Source organism: Oculina patagonica, chromosome 2 (assembly GCF_052425735.1).
Source record: "Oculina patagonica isolate OP01 chromosome 2, crgOcupat, whole genome shotgun sequence".
NCBI lineage: Eukaryota > Metazoa > Cnidaria > Anthozoa > Scleractinia > Oculinidae > Oculina > Oculina patagonica.
This window is the reverse complement of record NC_135759.1, coordinates 12,925,983-12,951,931: the sequence shown is the minus strand read 5'-3', so window position 1 is coordinate 12,951,931 and position 25,949 is coordinate 12,925,983. Positions and strand designations below refer to the sequence as shown.

Here is a 25,949-nt window from a genome sequence, read left to right as displayed (position 1 = left end):
GGAATGACGTTCTTTGTTTTCTGCCCTGGCTAATTCAAGTTTCCAGTACACCACTGTCACATCTAAAACAAGCAATCGACAAAACGTACCACAGAGTTTCTTCTAAACGGAATGTTGTTCTGTCCATGTTCTAGTCGTGAATCCTTTCTCCGAAGATACCAATCCTTGAAGTATATATATCAAAATATTCACCCGCCTTGGCTCCCGCGCCGCATAAAAAGTATGTCGACAGGGTTGCCACGCAGGCTGTATAAACGTCTTCTGTTCTGTGCGTCACTTCGCTCACTTCGATTTTTATTGTTTTTATTCATATGGTAGTGCTGGTAAGGATGTTTAGACTTCAAATTTCGCGTCAGATGTTGAACAAAATGAAGGCTGGCTTACTCCCTGCCGGGTCACAACCGCACCAACTGCTGCTTGCTCATTGTCTTTCAATCAATTTACGGTCGAATTTGCTTCGCTAATGTGAAATGACTCTTTCGCCGCAGGGGATTCACTAGACAAATAATTTCAATAACAATCCTTGGGGATTTCTCAGTTTTCTGTATCACAAAAGACCTATGAAAACTGCAGAGAGTTCTCTTTTAAAATCTGCCGAGGCCTTATTCCAAAAAATTCCTTATTAAGTGTAACTTTATAAACTGTGTTTATCCATTGAGGAAAAGAGCTTGTCACTCAGTTTTACATGCAAGTTGTGTTTACCCACAAAACAGTCCGTGTTAACAAAGGAGTGAATCATACTCTATTGTCGTTACGATTTATGCCCCGGGCTGCATGGAAATCATTGCAGATAAGGCAGAAAACGCAATGAGTCCCATATGCAGTGATCATGATTAAGTTTTAATAGAACGTAATTCCTGCTAAAACATGCAGTTATGATTCTTTTTGAGACTTTTAAAAATCCAGCGGTTTAATGGAGGATCCCTGTGAAGATTTCGCAATTAAGGAACCAGTTTTAGAAGTTCTCAACTTTATAGAACGTTCCATCCGGCTCTTTTAAGACTTTAATTTCAACGTTTCTATGTATTGTTACGGCTTATTGAACCTTCAGCAGAAGACTCTAGCTTGTTTTATAAACATCAAAGCCGCAAAACATATTTGCTCCAATTTCTGTACACTCCAAAAAAACAAAAATTCAGTATTGAAAATTATACGCCGGTGAGATGAATAGAAATACACACTGCACAAATTGGTTTGTCGGAAATATATCTTAAGTAATAATAACAACTTTTTAAGCAGACGGGCTTATAACCGTCAATACTATTAAAAACGGCTATTTACATTTATTACAACATTAAAACACTGATCTAAAAGTCTTATGATAGTAATATAAAGACGTCTTCGTGCAGTGGTATAATATGCAATGAAATTAAGTAAAAAGATTTTTTAAAAATCATTTTTTTTTGTGTTTATTCCTAAATTAAATTTAAAACACACGTTACAAAATAGAAGCGCTCTTATTTTTAATAATCAAAACGGCAAAGTGATTTTCCTACAGCTCTTGGCAAAACAAGGAGAAATTTATTGATTCTTGTTGTTGTTTTACGATACACTTAAGCGGTATCTTTGATATTAATTGATAGGCGATTTGTACTCTGTAGTAATTATTGTTAATGGTATTTTCCGTGCTTATGGGAAAATTACGAATTTTACTGAGGTGGTGTCAGTCCCGAGACATTTTTGCAAAATAAATCTGTAAAACCCGGGAATTCTTAAGAACTCGTTCCAGCATTGGTTCAGTTTTTCGTGGAACTCCCAGCGACTATCAAATTAAGAAAAACCGCCGGGTGGTTTTGATAAGAAAGTGTAGTGACTGTTTCGACTAATTCGTTTGCTTCTCTTTAGGTTTTTTAAAATGCGTTTTGCTAGCTTCTACTAATTTTTCCGTTGAATTAGTTAAAATTCCGTTAATAAAACTATTCGTCGGTTCACGAGCAGCCGGAAAAAAAGATTTAAGACCGTTATGCATGCCTGTAAATAGCACTATTGATTGTAGCCACTCTCAGCGTGAGCTTTTGCCTATCAGCCGCGTGCCTCTTCTTATGTCTTACAGTGAGTGTATGGTTTGCTTCGAATGTGTTCTGAAAATGTGATCAACACTGAAAGTTTTGGTGATTACGGTAGTTCGTTTATCAGTTATTGTGATCAGCTCTTGTTATCGTGCACCTTGTTATACCATCTGGTATAACAAATTTCAAGTGTATATGTTCAAAAATCAAGTTCTGCAGACTCCATCACTATGATGACGATGATGATCAACTGTCTTACTTAGCCGCCGTGCCGATAACTGTTTTTAAAGACTTTGCCTCTGCGGTATTTTATGAACAGTGCAAGATAAAAACTATGTAGTATGTATTGACTACAAATGCGATATGGTGTCTTTTTTCTACCTTGTTCGTACTTGAGATACGCATGGAACCTTGTTGGGGGGGGGGGGGGGGGGGGTATCCACTCATCGATCCACTTGACTCTTAATAAATTAAATCTCTATTTTGGAAACTCATTTAGTGCTGTAAGACCAGGACCATAGAAACAACACATTGGGGTTTTTCCCTTCCCAAGATCGATTTTTGTTTTGAGTGGCAGTTCTTTCAGGGATGCTTTGAGCCGTAGCCGTAGTAGAAAGAGGATGGCTACGTGGAACAACATACGGAGAACCTTAACTTGTTGCAGTTTATTTTGTAGGTAGCGTTTCCAAATTTGACTGGGAATAGCTTCCCAACATTCACAAGACTTTTCGTTGTTTCGTTGGGTTGCCCAAGTTGTTTTGGATGAGAGGAATTTTGCTGGGGAGAATTCATTGACAAATATGTTGATGTTTTGTATTGGTGTAAGTAATCACAAGAGATTATCTTAATAAGCACTCATCTCGACTTGTCAAGACCCTTGCCGTTTTGTAATTAGAAGCGGTGGAGGTTTTAAATGCTCTTATTTGGTGATAGATATAACTAATGAGAATTGCATGTGAATCATAAAATCGAGTGTTTTTAATTAAGTTCTCCGTTCATTTGTTAGACAGGTTTTACAAGTCATCTTTTATCGACGGATTCTCCAACCGTTTATCAATGTAAAACTAGACGAGTTTTTGGGTTGAAACAGTGGAGATATTTCAAGCATGCTTCAAAAGGTCATGTCACAGCTTGTGTATTGATCTGACGAATGTCTTCCACATTTGTCTATGTCGACCTTAAAATAGCAAACAGCTGTTCTTTAAACAGTTCAGTTTAAATCTTGCCCACCAGAATGGTGTCAAGAAATGGAATTAATTAACACTTTTACAGCTTTAAAAACACGATTATGTGCGCGTGCAACGGCTATGTCGCGAAAGTATTTTCTGCTACGTAGCTCTGTTAAAAATAAATTGGTCCAGAGAAGTACTTCGTGATTTAAACTAAACGGATTCTCTTGAGGTCTCTTGAGATAGCGTGAGCAGTGAGTGAATTCTGCACGTGTGCGGGGAAAAAGATTTAAACTCTTTGTTGCTAAAATTGTATTTTTATCTTGAAGACCATACAACCCGGTCAGGGTCTGCAAATGCACTCAAATTGGTAATCACAACGAAGTATTGTGATCCTGATTTCGCTAACAGACTGAAATTATTTGTTTTCTCGTTTGCCTTGAGGCCACAGAGTCTGTATGGTAACTTATGTTACAGTTTTTTAGCAAACAAAACATGTAGATTCAAGATATCCCGGAGATATAGGTCAATTTACTGCGTCAGTTCGGTCCAATGTCTACTGGCCTTCTGAGAAAGACGGACATACAATACAATAAAGTCAAGTGTTGCGTTCTCGAAGACGATCAACTGCTACAATTTTCTACAGTTAATTGTATGTTGAACAATGACGAGATGTATCACAGTTTAGGTTGAAGAAAGTTTCGATGACGCTTAACCCTCTTATAAAGAGCACACGACTAAGAAGCAAAACAATAAATTGTCGATTAGGAAGGCAGGCTTCTATTACTCAAGCCCAGTCAATGACTAACCGCATGTATTATAAATGTTTCATTAACGATATCAACCTAGAAATGTAAATGAAATATAACCCTACCTGAGTTTATAAGCTTTGGACTATGGAGAGTTTCTTATATAAAGAAAATATCATGGCGTGCTTCCTCCTCTTCGGTTACAGCGAACAAATGCGTGCTTCTAGAGATAAGCGGGGTAATTCAATTCTGTCCTGAATGGAATGCTAAGATGATAAACATTTGACCCTAATTTTGCTACCAAATTGCTATTTTACAACCAAATAATTGTTAAATACCAGAGGCTGAAAACAAGCAATTAGATCGTTTGATTTTTAACAGTTTGGTATTTAAGTTCAAAGTTATTTAATTGAATTTAGGAACATTAATTTGATACAACCATCTCAATACAATGTTTCGTGTTCCATTCCACAGCGTCCCACCAACCGAACTTTTGATCAGTGCACATGTACAGATTACCAATAGCTGAATCACCCTGTTTGTAAGTTCAATAGAGATGTGTTTATAAAGATCGGTGTACAGTGATAAAATTAATTTGTAAACAATAAAATTGTATTTTTTTTAGCACTGTTTTTATTTCGTCCAGAAGGTCAAAAGTATTTTATATTTAATTTTTTTTTTTCAATAACACATTACAATTGCAGCTTATCTATCGTTATAAACGAGAACCGCCTTTCCACTTGATACGGCACCAGTGTCCACACGCGGGTCACCGTCCGGCTCAGGAGAGGGAGTGGCAGCCAGCTTAGAAACAGGGAAGGTCTGGAAATCAAAACTCGATACAAGTACATGTACATGGATATCAAGAGCCCGGCTTTTACAACAGCTTTACTGCATGTGTTATCCAGCGTATTTCCAGAATGTGCCTATTTTAGCATTTGTTTTCTGGGTTTTTTTCGCAGCGCTTCGCCTGATGAATGCAAAGGACGGCGGTAAAAGTGGAAACCGTAATCTCGCATCTTTTTTCTGTATTCCTCGATCATTTTTACCCAAGGGTCCTTGTTATATATATAATTATGCTGAGGCCAACTTCTCAAAGAAGCTTGAGAACGTAAGCATATTTATAGTAAAGGAAAAAAAGAAAAAAAAAAAAAACAGGCCGGAAACAGGAGCGACGGCCAGCACGAGGCACTTATCTTTTATTTTTATTTTTCATCTTGGCCTTTCCCAATCTCCCCATCCTTATCTCTATTTTGCTGTATAGAATCATTATTTAAACTACATTTCTACAATTTATAGAAGGTATTGTGCATCGTATCACGGCTCCTTTTTAATGTTAGTCCGATCCGCAGAGAGAAACATGAATAAGGTTAACTCGGCTGTGAATACTATATGGCTTTGACCACCGTAACTTCACTTGCAACAAATCATCATGAGTCTTTGTGGCGCCATTGGATGCATAAGGCCTCAACAAATATATAGAGAGTGCATTAGATTATACGAGATTCCTCTTGCTACCTCTGCCTTATGTAGTTTAGTAGGAAATCCTCTGGCCGCCAAACTAAAGAAAATATTATATCATCAAACTAAATGACCCTCACGGCGCCACTTACGAGAAGCCTTAAGCGGTATAAATGTTATTCGGCGGTAGTTCTATAGCCAGGCGGCATTTGTTGTCGTTGTTCTGTGTCTGTAGTTTTCTTTATATTACTCATTACGGAAAGTAAGATATTTCTTCTTCTTTATCCTAGATCCCTCTTTGGGAGAATAAGACATAAGTAAGATTTGTACATATTTAAATTTACATGAACTGCAAACTAACATAAATTTATCAGTTAAAGGAATCTCAAATTGATTATTTCAGTTACAGCTTCGGGAGCAGTTTGCTTCTAAAGTAATGTTTCAGTCCTAAACATTAATTTTCGAAAGTATCGAACATAAACTGAATATATTCAGTTTGCATGTTTTATTAATCTGAATTAAAGTGACACTCCATGAAAAAAAAAATAATAATTTAGCAACTCGAATTACCTGTTGAAAATACTGAGATGAAAATACCCCCACAGAGATGAATTTCATTTTCATCAATTTTGCGTGTAATAGTAATGTGGTCACTAAGCGCTCAAATGCAGCCATTAATCGTCATGGGTACAAACTAACATAATGTTCAGAAAATAAAGAGATAAGCATTAATGTTGAGAGAAACTAGACCGTGTACAATTTATATTTTTTATGCCGCCCGTTGGGAAATGTGTCAGTTATACATTTCGTCTGATAAAGAAATATTTTGATGGTGCTTTGGTCAGTTGTAAATCAATCACAATTCACATTTAAAACTTGAGTAAAATTATTTGACGCAAATTTGACAAGCTTTCAGTGTTCAATTTTTTTTATATTTTTATCGTTTCCACGTTTACAGATTTACGCGTTATTAAAGCGATTTAACAGTTTCGGGATTTTTTAATTGTGTATCATGCATTAAATTTACGCACACTTTTCAACCAGCTCAAATAACAACAATTATCTCAACATGAAATTACAGCTGAAGTCAATTGTCTTGACGATGTAGGACACAAACGTAGAGCGAATGAAATTTTCAGGCTGGCTCTGAAGACCACATGTGGCTAACAACTTGGCATCAGAGAAATAAAATTTATTTGAAGCCATGGATAGTCAAGTTTTCAGTTTGAAGAACTTTGAAAACTAAGCTAAAGCGGCGATCGAAGGACAGGTATAAAACTCTTTCTATTATGCAACATTATAATCTCACTCGATTTACAGTAATCAATTTTTTGTTTAAAGTTTTAAGATTTTTTTAAGCGAAAATTGCCTCAATATGTTGTATTACTATATAATATTAATAGACAAACCTGCAATTTAAGTCGCGTAGGCGCCTCAGCCACGGTTGAAATAAGCACAATTAGCAATTCTTTTCAAAGCGAGAACGGACAGTCTTTGATCGTCCCACTGTCAAAGCAAATGTTTAAAATGAGCGCATCAGAAACAATATATACCAAAAGCTTGAAAAGTTTTATCATTAGTTGATGCTTTACTCGAGAGCTGTTTACCTTGCTATCTGATTCGCCTCAGGAAAAATCTCGTACAGTGAATAGTAGAACTGATTTTTTTACCAATGCAAGAGGAAATACAGTGGAATATATTTACTTAACTACCGATAGGAATGGAAGGGAAGAAACCACTTTTATAACGAGATAAATTTGCCGACAACATTAGAAAGCAGGTGCGGTATAAACTCTATTATTTTCTGCTGTAAGCGAAAGCCTTTGTTAAGTAAGCGCTCGGAAATGAAGCACTTCAGCCAGCCAATGAAATATATGGACTTGAGCGGCATAATCTCAAAATAAATTACTTTCCAAGAACATTGTAATCACAAAGAAATAGTGAAGAATATACTTTACTGCGATATCCTGCCATTAATGGAGAAGTTTAGAGCGAAAGATTATCCAACCACACAGATTTGAGAAACGTGATATGATGGAAATGCACGCATTAAAAGTAATAATATACGAGCAGTGCAGAAAAGCCCTAAAAAATACTTTCTTTAGGAGGACGTTAGCTATTCATTTTTTTACAATTTAGTTTCTTTTGTCAGTTGCTTGTCTTTCTGTTCTTGGCGACGATATAGGAAGTCAATCAAATATGCAACCAGGTGAAAGATATGTAATTTGTTTACGATCTGAAATTAACCTGGTGTCAATGTTTTTTCTGTCCTAGTTTAACTTGTTTAACTGTTTGGACTCTCGCTCAGTTAAGCCGTGTTTATTCTATATATAAAGAAAAATTCAAAGTCTGAAGAGAAACGCGTCGGTCAAACAGGACACATTTTCCTATTCATAAAACCGCCGATTTATCTTCTATCATTTATTCATTCCACCGACACCGTCCTTTACAGATACAATTGCATTAGCAAAACAACACTTTTAAAGCAAAGATAACAGTGTTAGCTGCGTGGGTGAGCCGGTAACTTACTCACTAATCTGTTTATCTTGGAACAGAAACGTGCGATAACGCTGGCCTCTTTAGGTGATATTTGCACCATTTTCGAGACAAGAAAACCTCTTGTTTGAATCTGGGCGTAGCTAATTTATGGCAAATATATGTGGTAACTACGCATTACGAACATATTGACAAGTTTTTAAGGCCGTATTTTGATTAATACAATCATTCGTGTATTAATCAAACCAAGAAAAAATATGGAATATTTTTTAATAGTGTGAGTGTCAAAGTTGAGACTATCAGAAATATGTTGATATCTATTTTAACCAATGCACAGTGTGCTACTGAAATTAAACAGAAAAAATGTTTCAATTTGCTTTCGCTTTACTTTAATAGTTCACGATTTCTTCTAATAAGATATGTGGCCGTTTGGCCTGTATAATGTTTCTATACCAGGAAACGACATTGCTACAAGGGCACAACATTAGTTGCTAACTTTCAACAACGACGACAGCAGCAAAAACTAACGCTATTGACCTCGAAAGTGCTCAAAAGTACCTTTTTTGCAAATTTCTTAGAAATGGCATCGTTAAATGAATTTTCTATCTGTTTTTCGAATAATGATAATCTTAAGTAAAATGTAAGATTTCTATCTGTTTTAGTTACTACTCTATCTCCTTAAATCTTTGGCGACGAACGTTTTACAAACATCAAAATGATAATCAGAATTGATGTCCTCTGACTCAAAGTAACAATCCTTTTACAGATATAGCGGCTTTGTCACCGTCTGTAGAACGACCGTCACTCTTGTTGACGAGGAACCCTGACGGCAGATGTGCTACATTAAGCTTATATCTTCAGGAAATTCAAGATAGCGGCTCTTATTTATTTTAAGCAGAAGCTGTTTTATCGTCACGAGTTATCTTCAAGCTTTCTTACCTAGTTTCATTTATTAAAATCATCACGAAAAAAAACTAGACTGACTGCGTAGCAAAAACAAACAGAAATTTGAGTACCGTTTCATTTTTACTGATTGAAGGGCTAGCACTAGCTGTCTAAGACTTGACTTCTTTACCACTGTAAAGCACAAAATCCTTAAGAGGTGTCCGTCTTACAGGCGGGGTTAGTAACAGTGAAATGACTGAAAAACGGCAGGGACGGGACCAACACCAGGTGCCCGTCGGTGTATGTCTTATAGAGGTGTACGTTAAGAGAGAGTTGACTGTATTCGCACGCTTGCTGTATTGTTTTGATAAAGAGAGGCTAGGAGTCACCGAGTTTCTTTGCTGGGTATTCTTTCCTCTATAAAATACGTATGCTGTCATGGAAGATCGTTGAACGACACACAAGAGGCTGAGAGAACGATACTTGACATGCACTAGAACTCTATTGTACGAAAGTTCTTCTGTGTTTCTTCTTGAATGCCAAAAACTACGAATAGATTGTACCGGAAAAGATCTCTTTTTGGATGGAAGATATTCCTTTTGCGAAAAAATCTCTTTTACGATTCGTTTGAGTAAAAAACTTATAACCTTTGCTAAATTCATGTTTTAACTGCGTTACCTACTACCCTACTGAAATCACTTACCTTATTGTTACTTATTTTCGCGATTTTTTGAAAATCGCGAAATTAAAGACCCGCGAAAATTTATTTCAGGCTTTTTCTATTGTATTTTTTATGTTAATTACATATTTTTGGCCAAATCGCGAAAATAAAGTTCCGCGAAATATTCCCGTTCCATTTTCGCGAAATTAAGTTCCCGCGAAAATAAGTAACAATAAGGTAGCATCATTTGTTGTTGTGGCTTTTGAGGTTGCTTCCAAAGTTACTCATTATTAACTGATCTTTGAATGGTAACCGCTTGAATCTTAGTAAATATATTTTATTCCGATGTAAATACAATTGGCGAATTCTTGGCGCACCATTCCAAAACAAAATGTCCACAACATGCAAGAATAATTGTTTTTCTCAGTTGTCTATTCTAAGGACTGTGTTTTGCACGCCTGGTTATTTATAAAAGTTCCGAACAACTTCGCCGCTGCCTACAACAACAAGGCGTGCGGGCTGTTTTCAAGTCGGAAACCACACTACGATCACACCTAGTACGGCCGAAAGACGCTGTTGATTCCACTAAGGAAGATGGCGTTGTTTACAGGATTCCCTGTGAATGTGGCAAAGTTTACATCGGTGAGACGGGAAGACCTATGCAAGACAGGATCAAAGAACACGACCGGGACATCCGACTCGCCCGTACCCAGACCTCCGCCGTTGCAGAACACACCAACAACACCGGACACTAGCCCCTTTGGAACGAGGTAAAGTTTATTGATCCGGTGACCCACACTGGTACAAACGCAGGATCAAAGAGGCAATTCACATAAGACTTCACCCTAATAATATCAACAGGGATAATGGAATTGAAATTCCTGAAGCATGGATGCCCACGATCAAAAAACACAACAACAGGAGAATTGTACGACAGCGGACCGCTGAGGGAACAACAGGACACAGAAACAGCGAGGATCGAAATGCACCAATCACAGCTGTTGAAAACCAACCAATCACAGCGCAGCAGCGTGCTTTATAAGTTCACACACAACCAGTCGACCTTATCGCCTGATGAAGACTAGCAGTGTGCAGTCAAAACGTCGCGATCTCCATCACACGTGACTACGTCGTGAGACAAACGAAAAATAATTTGTTATTGTACTCTACCACGATGAATAACCACAACATTTTTTACGATATCGGATTATCTTGTCAGACGGCACTGTTCGTCTTGTGTAATTCCAAGAAAAGCAATAATAAATAATCCTTAAAAATGTTGAGAATTTTTTTAGCGCATCTGCTAGCACGTATTAACGTTTTTTATGTCTAATTTACAAACTAAGAAGCTACTGATCGAAGCGAAGACAAAATATAACACGATAATTGTCAATATGTATGATTGTATGATTTTCAAACAACATGATGCTAGTCGATTTAACTATTTTATGAAAATCTACCTACTTTTAGGAATGTCATTTTCGCTTTAAGCCGGACTGACAGAGACTGAAGCGGTCCCTCTTTTATAAACCGGCAATCAAATAGTAAAACTGAATTAATGTGAGTTTGAAGGTTGAACAAAACGTGGGAATAAAACCAAAAAAAAATAAGTCACCCTATCTTTTGCAACGTGAATAAGGACTATAAAAATATAATGAAAAAAAATTACGTGTGAGACAGACCTTTAGAGATGTCAAATGTTCTTCTTTCGTTTGGTTTAACACTGGTAATTTCGACGCGCTCAACACCTATTTTCATGTAAACTTCTAATTTGATCTTATCTGACTTGCTTATATCCAAGCTATTTCTTCTACGTATAAAAGGAAGGGAAAATTCTTTTGGAGAATACAAATTATCAGAACCGATTAACGCAAAAGTGTTGACAATCTGGCGATAGTGTTATAAACGAAAAGCCAAAAAAAGGTGCCAATTAGTATTTTACTTGGTAATTAGTTCAAAAGATCATACTGTTTCTATGACCTCAAATGAAACTTTTTTCCTGAACCCAGATTTGTCGAACTTCGTTAGTTATGTTAAAGCAATGTTATCTTAACGTCAGCGCTTAATGAAGAACCTTGGTTTGATCTTGAACAAGCGAAGTTTGACGTGAGCTCAGGGGAACAATGATGCTCGGTAACGTCCATACATATACTTTGGTCACAGTGCGCCGTTTTGGAAGTCAAAATGGAATAGACTACATGTAACTCCGTGGATCATTTGCTATCTCTAACATTAATTCTGACTGCGGGAAAATAATTTTAGGATAACAGCGAGACACGCTTCCGAACGAGAGACTTTACTAGTCCTCACTAAGATATTAAGAGCAAAACAACAATTAATTTAATGTGCAATATTCAGGATATTAATGCGATGAGGCGGATTGGATCAAGATTGACAAGATTGGAATATTTTCAACGTTTTAGTATTAGATCAGTTTGTTCTTCAACTTTTGTATGTCCTGTTTATTTTCAATTGTACTATCTGTAGTCTCCAAACCCACACAATGAAAGATAGCACTTTTGCCTATATCAAGGATATAATAGTAAAAAGGTATAATAAATATTTGAATTAGCTTGTAGGAAGGAAATGTCTTATTCTTTGTCAGCTGTATTTTAAAAATTCAGATCTGTATTTGGATGTAGGGACACGCAGTGGTGCTCAAACGAGTCAATTCTACTCGAGAATTGCATCGATGGTAGTTTACATTTCCTATATTGAGCAAGCTAAACGGACTAAACGCGCTTCGTGGGCTGAATTTGGGTATAAGTGTTTCGTATCACCCTCGGACAGGCATAATTTATCCGAAAACGATCGTTGGACATTCAGATTCCTGCAGTAAAATAAAACGATTGAGTCAAGGCAATAAAAAAATAAATAATAAATTATGTGTCCTGGGTAAATATACCAATTATAGTAATTCAACAATAAGATATTACTTATATAGCATTATTAACCCCGGCGTTTTACCAGAAATTAAAAGAAAATAAACCATAATAAATCATAGGAATACTGTTTCAAAAGTATCGTGATTGGGAAATTCAAGTGGCGATGCAGCATGTTCACGCACTAAAGTATCAGGAAGTTTCGAACATTTAATTTTGTTTGTGGGTTGAATTTTGTTTAAGTCAGATATACCTTATTCTTACTAATTTTCGCGCGTACATAATTTCGCGAAAATTGGAGAGGCGAATTTCGTGAGTATTAATTTTTGCGATTGCAAGAAAAATTAGAGAAAAAGTGTATTAAATTTTGCCATTTTTTCAGTGCTTTATGGATCAGTCGTCAAGACTAAGCAACCACTGGAAAAACACAAAGGTCTGGCTCAATGTAACTACAAGGAGCCTGCAAATGAAAACTTTAGTGACTGTACTAAAGAGGTTTTGAACCAATTTACAAGCTCAAAACAGTAATCAAAGGAAGGGTGCTAGTCAAAAACAAGACGGAAAGATATTTTTAAAGGTAGATAGTTGCAGTTCCAAACATTTAAAATTTGTACTGTTTTGATATATAATATGGTATTAATTTTCGCGTGTTAAAATTTCGCGCAATGTTTTTTTCGCGCGTACTAAATTTCGCGATTTTTTTAAAATCACGAAAATCGCGAAAATTAGTGAGAATAAGGTACCTATCTGTAGTAAACGTGAAAAAATGGCGAGAAACAGTTAGGAAAAAGAACTAATGCAGCCAAGAGCGCTGTAGCGAATGGGAGATGTGTGAAGCAGCCAGGGCGAATTTAAAATTAATGACATGCAGCTTGTTTTTTGGAGATGTTTCTCAGTTCGCCTCAGAATACAATTGTGTGCCAGTATAATTAGTCCATTACCGTCTCTGCACCATAATGTGTAGTTTATAAATACAAAGTTATATTTCTTTCCGTTATTACCGTAGTGCAAGGTTATCAAGACTGAGTAATCAAACTGTGCTACCTTCTGTCGGATACCTCAACAATGATGTCACCTGTCCGCTGTGTGTCGAGGCTATGCGCACAGGATAACATGGCAACATACAGCGGAGAAACTGGATTTCAAACTCGGTTTTGTGTTAACATAAAAAAACCCTTAAACATCCAATTTTATCAGTAAGAATTTAGAAAATAATACTCTGACGTTGGTTCAATAAACGAATGAAATAGTAATATCTTTTTTTAGATACTACTAGAAACAGTAAAACATCACTGATACGCCTATAGTCAAGCAAAGGCAAACTGCTTCAAACTTAATATTTGGCACATTTCTACGCCACGGATTAGCACTAAAGCTGACGTACACATACTAATGAAGGTCTAGCATGTCCTGTTTGAATTGCTTATAAAGTCGTGCGTGAGTTCTACAAGTCAGTGTATCATTAAAATATAAGCCAATGTTTAACCGAATTGACATATAAGAGAGGTAAGACTGATATTTTTGGCGAAAAGGTTACAGTGTATGTTTCAACTCACGAACTCGAAACAGACTGTTCCTTTTAATTAAAGTCAAAGTGTCCCACCTCAATTCTCAAACATTTCTTTCGTTGTTATCAGCGATTGCTGCCGTATTATTAAACTGATTTTTCCTTGTCACTTACGAGAAACAATTATTTTGTGCGAGTATCAACCAAGACAATTATTTCGTCGGCATTCGTCACTTACTTGAATTGAACTTGTTGGCTCTGGAATTATCCTTTTTAGCAGTTTCTCCGCTTCAGCTGTCAATAAAACTGAAAGAGACCGATGAAAGGATGTTTCAGACAGTATATAACACATAATGTTAAATATAACATGATAATTAATGCATTTCCACCGAATTAAACATTTAAAATATTGCGTGGTTCGTAAAGTTGTCAACCATACTTAAACGTGCATAATTTTCAGTTGGATGCACAACAACTGTTTACACCTTAGCTCCAGATCATTTAAGCGCTTTGTTTCAATAGGCCGGTTAGGGAGAAAACTCAACGAAAAACATGCTGTGTATTAAAACGTTATAAAGTATTGCACACTTTCAAAGCCTTTAATCCGTGTCCATCTATCAATGGGGAGGTAAAGCAAACCAGGTCTACAATCTCCTGGGTCTCCGAGGATGCTTTCCGACGCAACTGATATTCACAATACTTGAGCAGAGCGTGGCTGTGCGCTGTCTGGGTACCATATTTTTAAAAAGTCCAAAGCGTTCCTTGCTTCCTCACTCGTTCGTATAGTCCAGTCCCTGAACTCCCTCTTCCACGCGCCCTTTTGAAGTGTTGGACCCAAGCACGAGAACAGAGAGTCCAGAATAACTTGCATGCGCATGCTCAGAACGAACCAATCAGAAAATAGGATTGTTGCGTAACTTGCTTGGGATCGATGGACGCGCGAATTAAACTATGCGACCAAGCGCGCGAATAACTGCAAGACAAAACTGCGCTAAATTGCATCCAAGACCCATTAAGGAGGCTCGATGTAGTTTTTTTAGACTAAGGGTGGTTGTTTTGAAAATTAAAATTACCTAGGAAGCCAATGTTCGATTTTTGCCAAAATACACCATAATGATCAAATGTGACCAAATTTTAATTTTTTACCCGTCACTTAGTCACAACGGTTACCATAGCAACGATTGACGTTTTCTTTTTTTCTCAAACAAGCTTGATTTTCTCGAAATCTAGACTGACACTTGGTGTTTATTTTTTGATATGTTAAAGTTTAGTAGATTGACTAACTGTTGACGAAATTTTAGAAAAATCTGTAAGAGCGTTTTCAAGTAAGTCAAGTATGAAATTTTCAGAAAAACACCGTTTTAATATAAAATAGGCGCCTTAAAATTGTTTCGTATTATTTGAGCACAGTTTCTCTCACTGAAATATAAATACTTACACCATCAAAGACCATTAACTAAAAGCGAAAGACTTTTTGCTTTAATTTGTTAAAATATATCGACTGCCGATTGTAAGAAATTATAAGAAAATACCAAAAACTTCATTCTTGATTTACTCTAAAACGCTCTTACAGATTTTCCTAAAATTTTGAGCACAGGTAGTAAATTTTTAGTGATCGATCCTGCTTTAGTACACGGTCACGTAGTTGAACTCATTATCTGTGCGCGCGCGTTTTTAAAAGTGCTGCCAAATATGGTTTTTCCCCCGATTTTGGGGAGAAAACTGGCGCATGCAAGTTATCCTGGACTCTCTCTCTCTTCTCGCGCCTGGGTTTAAACCCGCGCGTAAGAGAGAGTTCAGGGACTGGATTATCGTTTGTAGCGTGCTACGGTATACCACATCTTATCTAGTTTAAGGCAGTCTGTGATTAGTTTATTTGACGTGTGCGCTTAGTTCGTAATTTAACGGATTACATTTACTTACGTTATTTTCCTTATTACTTTGTCTTGTCTGTAACTACGGCTCACATCGTGGGTGGCTCCTCCTAAAATGTTCTACAGTTGGTATAGGATTTGATGGAGCCAAAACCAACTGTTAAATTGCACGCATTTCAGGCATTCTACTGATGAACGGTTACGGCAATTAGAAATTTTCCCCTTAGAATTATGAATTTTTTATACCGCGTTTTCTTAAATATTCGTGCTCATTATTGAGGAATCTAGATCAGCAAATGTAAGTTGTGTTTCAGTTCTAATGTTTATCACATTTTTGACAGAGGATAGTCACTCCTTCCAGCGAGTCGGGCGAGATGTTTTTCCATGTTCGATGTTGACGTAGAAGAGCCTAGAAGGCATGTGTCATTGACTCAGGGACATTGACCGTCTTCATTTTTTTCTAGGATAATTGTGAGTGAGTCGGGTACGACAGAAATGGCAGACGTCGCGTCACCAGCGTTGAACAAGCGTAGTCTATTGCAGGGGTAGTTTCCTGTTATTCTGGTTAAGTTTCTTTCTTCAGGAGAGCTTGTTTCATCACAAGAGCCTTTTTTTAAAAAGACTTTAAGTAGGAGGGTTGCATTCGACTCATCCCTCTCCTTAACAAAAGAGGAGATCCCGGGGTCATCCAATCGGGTCAGAGGAAAATGTTGGGCTCTGCTTCTAGAGTTTATCAACAAAGCTTTTACAGTACTAAACAACTGACCAAGCATAAATGGAAGAAGCTGTCAGCCAGTTACCCTCCGACGGACCGACGGATTTATACGGCACCCATCAAGGAGGCAGGCATGAAAGAGGAAAGCAGAAAATCTCTTGGTTTTCGGAAGACCAAGGACGTGCCGATGGCCTTGCTGAGCAGCGGGGTCTGTTTATCACAGTGACAAGGCCTGTTCTATCAGCCTTGATGCTACTGAAGAGTTATGTTAACCAACAGATAAGCATCTGTTCCAACACCGATTCCATGAGAAAACTAAGAGCGAGCAAACTGATTTCTAAGCCGAAGGAAGGCAACAAGCCAATGGTTCGTCCCCAGTCCTTTCGTGACTCAACTTACCGCCTCATTTAGGCGGGGACAGCAGGTCGCTTCAGATTCAGATAGCAGCTGACAAGTTGTCTTTTGCTATTTTGCCTCCACTACACAACCGGACGCACATTTCAGTAATCAACTGGGTGCGTTGGCCAGCCAAGCCAACAGAACCCGTTCCTAACCCTCTGGTTCAAGCCGGCAAAATAGTAATTTATGCTAATAAAGAATATCACAAATTACATTATCCCTCTCACACTAAGGCAATGAAACGGCGAACCGGCTCGACACTTAACGAATTGGAACTTTCTTTTAGCTGTTTCGGAGTATAAAATACCTTTAATCAGTGCCCGCCTCAGTGGCGAGCTCGACGATATTCGTACAATGGGATACTAATATGACACAAATCACTTACAGGACGATAATCCAATACCAGGGGGGAGGGGGGGGGGGGGGAGGTGAAGCAACTTTCCATACATTCTCTTATATGAAATCTGAACGATGCTCTCACAACTTGCAAAGCACTCATCAGGGCGGTAGTCAGCGGATGTCTCTAAGGCGCATGAGCAGCTCCATTCTTTGTGAACTTGCCAAGACAATAACAACATGGGACCATTGAGAGAGTTCGATTATTATTTTTTTACATAGTTATGAAAAAAAGGCTTTTTAAGTTTTGTCTTTAAAGCAGCGAAAATTTCTCCGGAAAGGTTCTTGATGTCAATATGTGGTGCTTGTTATGAAATAAAACCATCACGAAAATGGTTATGAAAACGTGGTGATCGAATATTCCCGCGCCGGTTGTAGCTATTGTTCCTGTTCTATTGTTTCGAGGTTGTTTGTTGACTTGGTCGTTCTTTGTTTTACCTCATTTACAATCCCCATGTGAGCCAGTTGAAAATCGTGGTACAAGCATTTGCATTTTAGCACTGAAAAGTAGCACGGCATCACAAAATTCTGCGTTCTTAAAACTACACGACGATGACGAAATTTTCGGATAAACACACTGCTTTTAGATTTTTAGTTAAGAGAATTGAACCCCTTTATAATAAGTGATTCCACGGCATGGTAGTCGTGATTGCCATACCTTCCATTTCGCGGAAAAATACAATCTCGAGCCCAGAGTCCGTCTATGTCGGTCAGCGATACGGGACGGACTCTGGGAAACTGGAATTGATCAGATCAATTTCAGGTCGATTTCAGGTAGAACCTTGATCTTCCGGTTTTTATTGCGCATGCTCTCAGGTCTAAGCGGAAGTAAATTTCCCAAAACGGAAGTAAATCGAGAAAGTTGAACTATTTCTAACACAGTATCGACAGAACTGGTGTTTATCGAAGCAACAAAAGTAACAAAAACGTTCTGCAGTTAACAAAAGAGAGAGTTAACAAAAGAGCGTCTGGTGTTTTGATTTCCGTTAGTCTCTTTCTTGAGCATACTGCTATATTGGTTTGAATCAAAGATCTTGTTTGCCTTCCTGGGTTCCGCCTGTGAAGACTGCGTGCGTGTGTCAGTTGTTGTTTTGCAGACGACGGTGAAGACATTTACATAATGCACAACGCACGGACAAGCTATTGTTATGAACTTGATAACACATTTTGTTTGGCGACTTTCGTATATTTCAGAGGCTTCTCGCTGACAGCGCATCTTTTCATGATAGATTGCATGTTTTCGAGCAAATAATTTTTTCCTCGTCGAATGGCGGTAATATTAATAAAGACGTTAAAGGCCACACCGGTCAACGCTATTCAAAAGGTGTAATTAGCATTTCGGCGACTCAGCTCGTGCACACAATTCATGCAATTCATGATCATGTGCACACAATTGTACAATTCCCTTTTTTCAGCAAAACAACAACGCGTTATGTTCAAATTCTGCGTCATTAGTTATTATTTTGAATCGTGCACTGTCTGCCATATTCAGTTTTTCAACCGTAACGGAGATTTGAATGAAAACAGTAGTTCTGGCGAGATTTGTAAGGCAACTATAAATTGAGTTTTCAATCGACCTTGTCCTTGGTGACGCCGTCGTTGTTGTTTTAAAACTCCGTTCAGAATTGACTTTTAAAGGAAGTATGTCCTTTTTTATTCATGGTATCTTTTGAGTTCAAAAATGGTAGAATTAGAAAATACTTCATTTATGTAGCGCCATATCACGAGTTCTTAGGTGTTTTACAAAATTAAGGTGATACATCTGAACATTTGACCATGGAAAACAAAAAATGTTTTTCCAGGGTTTCCGGTTTGGTTTACTTCCGGGGAAGATTTTCAGACTTCCGTGTTGATTTCTATTGTTCTGTGAGGACCAGTAGGCAGCTGAATTAAAATTCAGTTTCCCAGAGTGAGTCCCGGCGACCCTACCGCTGACCAACCGCTGACGGATCGCGGAGTCGGGGGTCACTCTGGGCTCGAGATTGGGAAAAATATTGCCTGTTGCATCATCGTCCAAAAACCGCTGACTACATCGTGAATTGATCGCGTTGCAAGTTGTGAGGGCATCGTTACTCGGTCCCAGACCTCGTTTCTTCTCCCCCCCCCCCCCCCCCCCCTCTGTCCAATACTATTGGTGTTGGTTGCCAACTGTTACCATGCATTTTGTCGTTGTCAAAAATATGTGAGTATCTTTCCCTTGCCCGCTTTTGTTAACTTCATCTTATCTTTCTATTTTGCACTTACTACATTTGTAAAAGCACTTTCTTTCACGATCTTCAAAATACACACTCAGAAATGTTAAAAATGGTACATTTTCATTTTTCGTAGCTTCATATGAACGTAAACCCCTTTGAAAACTTTTCAGCAGGAAACATTTTCATGTACATCACTGATTTCCAAAATGATCTCCGATCCAGAAAGTAGTGACAATCCGTAAGTAGCAATTGAACCATGTTGTTAAACTAACGACCCTCCGAAACGAAGCAACCCTCGGACAGCATCGACTCTCCGAAAGTAGCGCGGGTCTCAAGTGTAGTCTGATTGTTTTAGAAAATAACACTGAAGAATAACAGACACTGAACGATACATCGACTGTCATTTTCTTTCGAAAACTTCTATTCTAAGAAACTCAATGTTTTTTGTGAATACGACCACTTTTTTTAGGTGGCTTTAAAAGCGTGTGTCGCATCACCACAGAGCAAACGGATCATGCGCGGACCCAGAATCTTGTAATTCGAAACTTACTTTAAACTGAGTGGGCCAATTTACGCTCCAAGTGAGAAGGGACAACTTTTTCAGATAAACGCTCTGTAAAAGATGGCTCGGAGAGGAATGGTAACCCTCCTACTGGGGGGTTACTTCTTCTCTATGTAAATAATTCCCAATGCATTAAAGAAATTCTTGATTAACAAGTTTATTTTAGAATTAATTCATTGATAACCAGAGTAAACACAGTTAGAACATCTCTTGTCACAGTAAAATCGCTGGTTGTTTGCTAAAAATACTATCAGCTTCATTTATGTAGTGAAGTTAGCAATAGTACTTACCAAATAAAATGGAAATCAAGTCGATCTTCTCCAAAACACTGGAAGGCGCAGTGGTGTTCAGTTTGTGCTGATTATAAGACGAAGGAGAAAGATTGCACTTATAGTTCTGCTACGTGAGATGGAGCACCCAACGTAAACAGTCACGATTACGTCATATAGACACGCAACTAATCTCTTAGCCAAACAATATTTGGCAGAGATAACAAAAAATAGAATATGCAGGAGACTGTCTTTGCCACAGTAATCCCTGTTACAGATAAAACTTTGTTATTTTTTTCCTGAACTACCAAAGAACTTGCAAGGTCAAGTAAACAGTTAAAACAGCACCGAAATCTCGCCACTTTCTGTTGTGACCCGTTTGTTTGTGAAAACGTCATATTTTGTTTACCTAAGAAAAGCATACTTTTGTTTAGTTTTCGCAATCTTGCGCTCTTCTTCGTGTTGATAGGTAATTAAACTTCCGGACACTTTCCACCGTTGAACACGCTGCAAAGAACCTGACCCTAGGCATACTTTCATTGTTGTTGTTACGTGCCAATACCCGGCCACGTTTGGTTTACGTAGTCGGTTGTAGAGGATCGTGGGCGCGCAGCTTACTTGGAGGGGACGTGTAGGGAATAAAGAAACACGAGTTGACACATGGCTGTTAGCTTGAATTTGAAAGAAAAGCTACGTTCATTTTAATTACGTCAGGGCGGTAGCTGTCTTTTAGTATAAATGACTACAGGTTGTAGTACATGTATCATCCAAAACTCTAGAAGAGAACATAGACCAGAATTTCAAATGGGAATGTTGTGCGAAAACTATTTTCAAAAGATTGTTTTTGACTAGTTCAAACTCCGTGTTCTTAAAAAACGTGCGCTGGTAATTATGTGGATACATTTGTTCCTGGTTTTTGGGGTGGCGGAAAAGAAAGCTACAGTGATGTGCATGGGATGAGTTCAGGATATCATATATTGCATTTGTCGACGTGGCCTCGTATCGATTAAGGAATACTGAAAAAAATAAGCTATGTAGAAAATTTTCATGTACATTGGCGGACTCGCGTTGTGAAATAGCCTGTCATCCGATATACCACTAGAGAGATTAATTACCTTATTGTTACTTATTTTCGCGGTCACTTAATTTCGCGAAAATGGAACGGGCATGTTTCGCGGGACTTAACTTTCGCGATTTGGCCGAAAAATAAGTAATTAGCATAAAAATACAATAGAAAATGTTATTTGGGCGATCAGTGTTTGACATAATAAAATTTGGTTTGTATCTGATCTTAAAAAAGTTGGTAAAAACGTATAAAAAACTGAATTTTCGGTAACTCTCTGTTACCTTCATCAGAGTTAAAATTGGTTCAGTTTTTGCATAATAAGTATTTTATACACCGCCGGTCTCTAGGGATGTTCCCAATGTTAAATAAACTTGTGGGAAATGCACATGCTCATTCACACAGTTAATGTCCTGGATAGAATGTAGCGCTTCTAGGAATAGGCGTTGTTGCCTATTGTTGACATTTCTTTCTAAAATTTCTACATAATCCGGATGAATGTCATGGTCTCTTGTTTCCGCGTGAAATCTTATTGCGCTTTCGTTATTAGATCTTGTGCCAGGCTTGTGCTCTGCGCCGCGCGAATTCCATGATCTTTTGCTCTCTCCCACAAAGGCAAAATCACATGTTTTGCATTTGACTTTGTACACAATTCCCTTGATCTGATTTGTGGCGGGGCGGTCTTTTGGTTTCTTAAAGATACTGCCCAGTGTTCTAACAGGCTTGAAAGTGGTTCTTACGCTTCAATCCCTTACATAAAGGGTGTTTCCGAGAGAGTTCGACGTGTTCTTAGCAGAGAAAACATAAGAACCACTTTCAAGCCTGTTAAAACACTGGGCAGTATCTTTAAGAAACCAAAAGACCGCCCCGCCACAAATCAGATCAAGGGAATTGTGTACAAAGTCAAATGCAAAACATGTGATTTTGCCTATGTGGGAGAGAGCAAAAGATCATGGAATTCGCGCGGCGCAGAGCACAAGCCTGGCACAAGATCTTATAACGAAAGCGCAATAAGATTTCACGCGGAAACAAGAGACCATGACATTCATCCGGATTATGTAGAAATTTTAGAAAGAAATGTCAACAATAGGCAACAACGCCTATTCCTAGAAGCGCTACATTCTATCCAGGACATTAACTGTGTGAATGAGCATGTGCATTTCCCACAAGTTTATTTAACATTGGGAACATCCCTAGAGACCGGCGGTGTATAAAATACTTATTATGCAAAAAACTGAACCAATTTTAACTCTGATGAAGGTAACAGAGAGTTACCGAAAATTCAGTTTTTATACGTTTTTACCAACTTTTTTAAGATCAGATACAAACCAAATTTTATTATACAATAGAAAACGTTCGAAATAAATTTTCGCGGGTCTTAAATTTCGTGATTTTCAAAAAATCGCGAAAATTAAGTCCCGCGAAAATAAGTAACACTAAGGTATGTTGCGTCACCACAATTTTTTTTATAAAATTTTATACCGACTCTTTTATGTTTGAAAGCACATTCGTGTTTCTTTATCTTTATTCTCTTCTTTAAAAATGCCTGAACCTTTCAGTTCTTGATTAAAACAAGAAATAGCTAAAAAATCCGATTGAGTGAAGTTACTTAAAGGAGAAGTCCACCCCAAAATGGCCATATTTTTTCTTTATGTCAATGAAAAGTTTATGCAAAGAGATGTTATTCCGTATCAAGAAATGGTCTATTGTTGTGTTTCAACTTTTTGGATTAAGGTCGCGGGGGACACCTTAGGCTCATCATTATGCATTTATTTAAAGCGTATGCACGAAGTACAACGACTGACATCGACAACTTTACGAGATATTTATGACTGGACAAAAATATGGGCGCGTGCGTGTGATTTGTAAAAAATCCCTGTTTCTTTGATATTATAACCAATTTAAAACAACACTTAGCGATATACGTTCATATAGATTGTAGAAAGTATTTAAGCTTATTTTCATTTAAATTTGAATATTTCTGCAACTCAGAGTAATCACAAAATATTTGGCATAAACAATCGTGCCCTATTTAAAAACGCATTGTTCTCACCATAAAAGCGTGGAATATAATTACCATAATTACATCTTTCCTTGGCAAAATGATCGTATTTAGGTCGGGACACCTTCGGAAATCTCAAAGTTTGGACTTTTCCGACAATTTTGTGGAAGAGAATACAGCGCGGATACAGAACTTCATTACTTGCCACTGCAGATAGGTAAACTATGAATACTGTAGTGTGTCATAACAGAAGCGGAATTTTACATGTAAAAGAGCGCTTTTAGGAAGAGGTAGAAGACATTGAATTCAAATTTGCGCACTTAAACCGCCATAACTTGCTGGCAAACTTTAAATTAAAAAATCCGCTTCTGTTATGACACTCTTGAGGTATTGACTGATTAGCTTTTGACAAGATCACAGTGTGCTGTCTCCTACTCGTTCCGCAAACTCTGCCACAAAATCATGTTTTTCCAAATTTGGTACAAACGAGGCTATAACATCGCCGTTAAATGCAATCTACCAAATAAAAGATGACATTCACAATCTTTTGTCATTTCTTTATGTCTCTGTAAAATTTGAGCTTAATCGCACCCATAACAGCTGAGAAATAAGCGTTTTAAAAGATGCAGGTCAAGCAAAATTTTCCTTCATGAATTTATTCATGCAGTTGGTATCCCCCGCGACCTTAAGCACTAAACAATAGTCCCTTTGTTCTTGGTTGCGCTAAGGGACTTTGGTCGAAGCTAACCGGAAAAGCTCGTGGCTAATCGGAAGATTGTCGGTATGACAATTTAGCTACACTGGGGGAGTAGGTAGCGTCATATTTGTACTCGTCAGGACAGGTTTCCGCGCCTGAAACTAACCACGTATAACTTATTATTCATACTTATAAACTGACGCAAACCAACGAACAAACCGACGCTTTGAACTCGAAACTTTTCCAACGAGCGCTAAAACCCTACGAAATCCTTTTCTGAAATAAGCCAAACTCGAGAACTAAACGCCGCCATCTTGGAGCTGGTAATGAATGCGTGACTTCAAAGAGCTTAGCCTGAAGTTTGGCGGGAAAATTTAAATACTCGAAACTCCTTGATTAATTTTTTCAAGGGACTACTTTTCGCTGTGGGTGATAAAAACGTCACACAAAAGGAATGCGTTAGCACTTCCGATAGTTCACTTACCTTTTGCTGGTTGTGGTCTGTTTTTTTTTTTTCGATTTGATGCTGCGTTTGTTATCTATGGAAAGCAATTTCTCGATGGCTACCTTCAGCCTCAACAAAAGAAAAAGATACAAGGCAGGCAATTTCGATGGCCTGTCCGTGTTGAGACTACAGTCTATAATTTTTTCGATTTTCACGCGTCGCTCGTCATCTAACTTTTTGCAAATTAAAGGTGGCCATTGGACAATGCGATTTTCTATTGTTACATAATGTGTTGTTCATAGAAAAATGTATTTTAAGCTCGTCACGCAATCTTCCCTGGTAACGAGAACGGCTTACGTGATGCTAGCCTCTTCCTGTACACAGAGATTCTTAGCTTTAGGCTCGTCACTTAATCCAAAAGAACGTCTGCGTAGGAGACTTTCATAAGAACGTCTATTTATAGTCTAAGCAGATATCTGCAGCCAGCCGATTATCACGGAAACACCGTCATTTAGTCCGTATAAAAGGAGGAGGTCTACTAACGGAAACGTTTTTTTTTACTGTACCGCTCTGTGCCTCTGATATAATGTAATAAATAGACAGAGGTAAAACTCGAGACGATAATAACAGACGCTTGGTTTATGGCTAAGCAGGAATATGACAAGGAAAAATTCCCAGCCAGCTGATAATCAGGAAAATCAACTGAACTGATAACCTTTCTTTTGAAGCAAAGTGGTAGTCAAACGTTAAGGTAATCAAAATAGTCCATATCACTGTTTTCAACAGGGGCACCCAACGGAATATTTCGTTAAAATATCTGTTCGGAAGACGATTTGAGATCTAGAATTTTCGGAACATTCATTGTAAATTTTTTTGCTTGCCTGCCTTTCCTAGGATTTTCGAATATCTAAAAAATGGTATAATTGTTCATTTTTAACGGATTTTTACTCTAAAAAGGTCACCTAGAATTTTCGGGAGCCCTTCTCTGGCTGGAATTTTTTCGAAAAGGTAAGTTTTGATCCCTATAACTTTCGGATCACTAGACTTTCAGCTAGGAAATCCGAACAGATAAAAAAATTTTAGGGGATAAAAATATGCCTATATCTACCGTTTAAATAGTAAAATACGTTCAACGGTGCTATCTTTAAGTGGTTTTGAACTATATTCTCGTTGGGTGCCCCTGTTTTCAAGCGATCACAGTCTCAATTAGTAAAATGCGCTAAAGAGCGAGCGTATATTAAATATGTCATTTTACAAGCACAAAGATTGAGAATGTCAGGAATGTCCAGACGTAATGAGCAGAAATGATGCAACTGTTTAGCGAAAGCTATCATTAACAAGAACAAAATTAACAACAGCAGCAACAACAATAACAACAACAACTGCAACGATGCCAACAACGACAACAGCAGTAGCAACAACAACGACATCAAAAACAACAGTTGTTTAATAACAGCAGCACCAGCAACATCATCAACATCATCATCATCATCATCATAATAAAGTCGAAATT

The 25,949-nt window shown here is 37.8% G+C and overlaps 1 protein-coding gene across 9 annotated transcripts in view; it reads right to left on the bottom strand.

The window, feature by feature from the left end:
* The window catches only part of LOC144639484 (alpha-1B adrenergic receptor-like), a 29,155-nt gene extending 8,838 nt beyond the window's left edge, over nucleotides 1-20,317 (bottom strand). For 3 of the 9 annotated variants that reach the window (XM_078498799.1, XM_078498806.1, XM_078498818.1), the window contains exons 1-4: nucleotides 15,743-16,107; nucleotides 14,058-14,125; nucleotides 6,798-6,894; nucleotides 4,053-5,684 (exon numbers count right to left, since the gene is read on the bottom strand). The gene's annotated coding sequence lies outside the window, so the exon portion shown is untranslated. Of the gene's footprint in view, nucleotides 1-89; nucleotides 1,188-4,052; nucleotides 5,685-6,797; nucleotides 6,895-14,057; nucleotides 14,180-15,742; nucleotides 16,108-20,250 lie in introns of those variants that run through there. The other 6 variants (XM_078498787.1, XM_078498811.1, XM_078498825.1 and 3 more) reach the window with 4 other exon arrangements.
* Nucleotides 20,318-25,949: the final 5,632 nt, after the last annotated feature.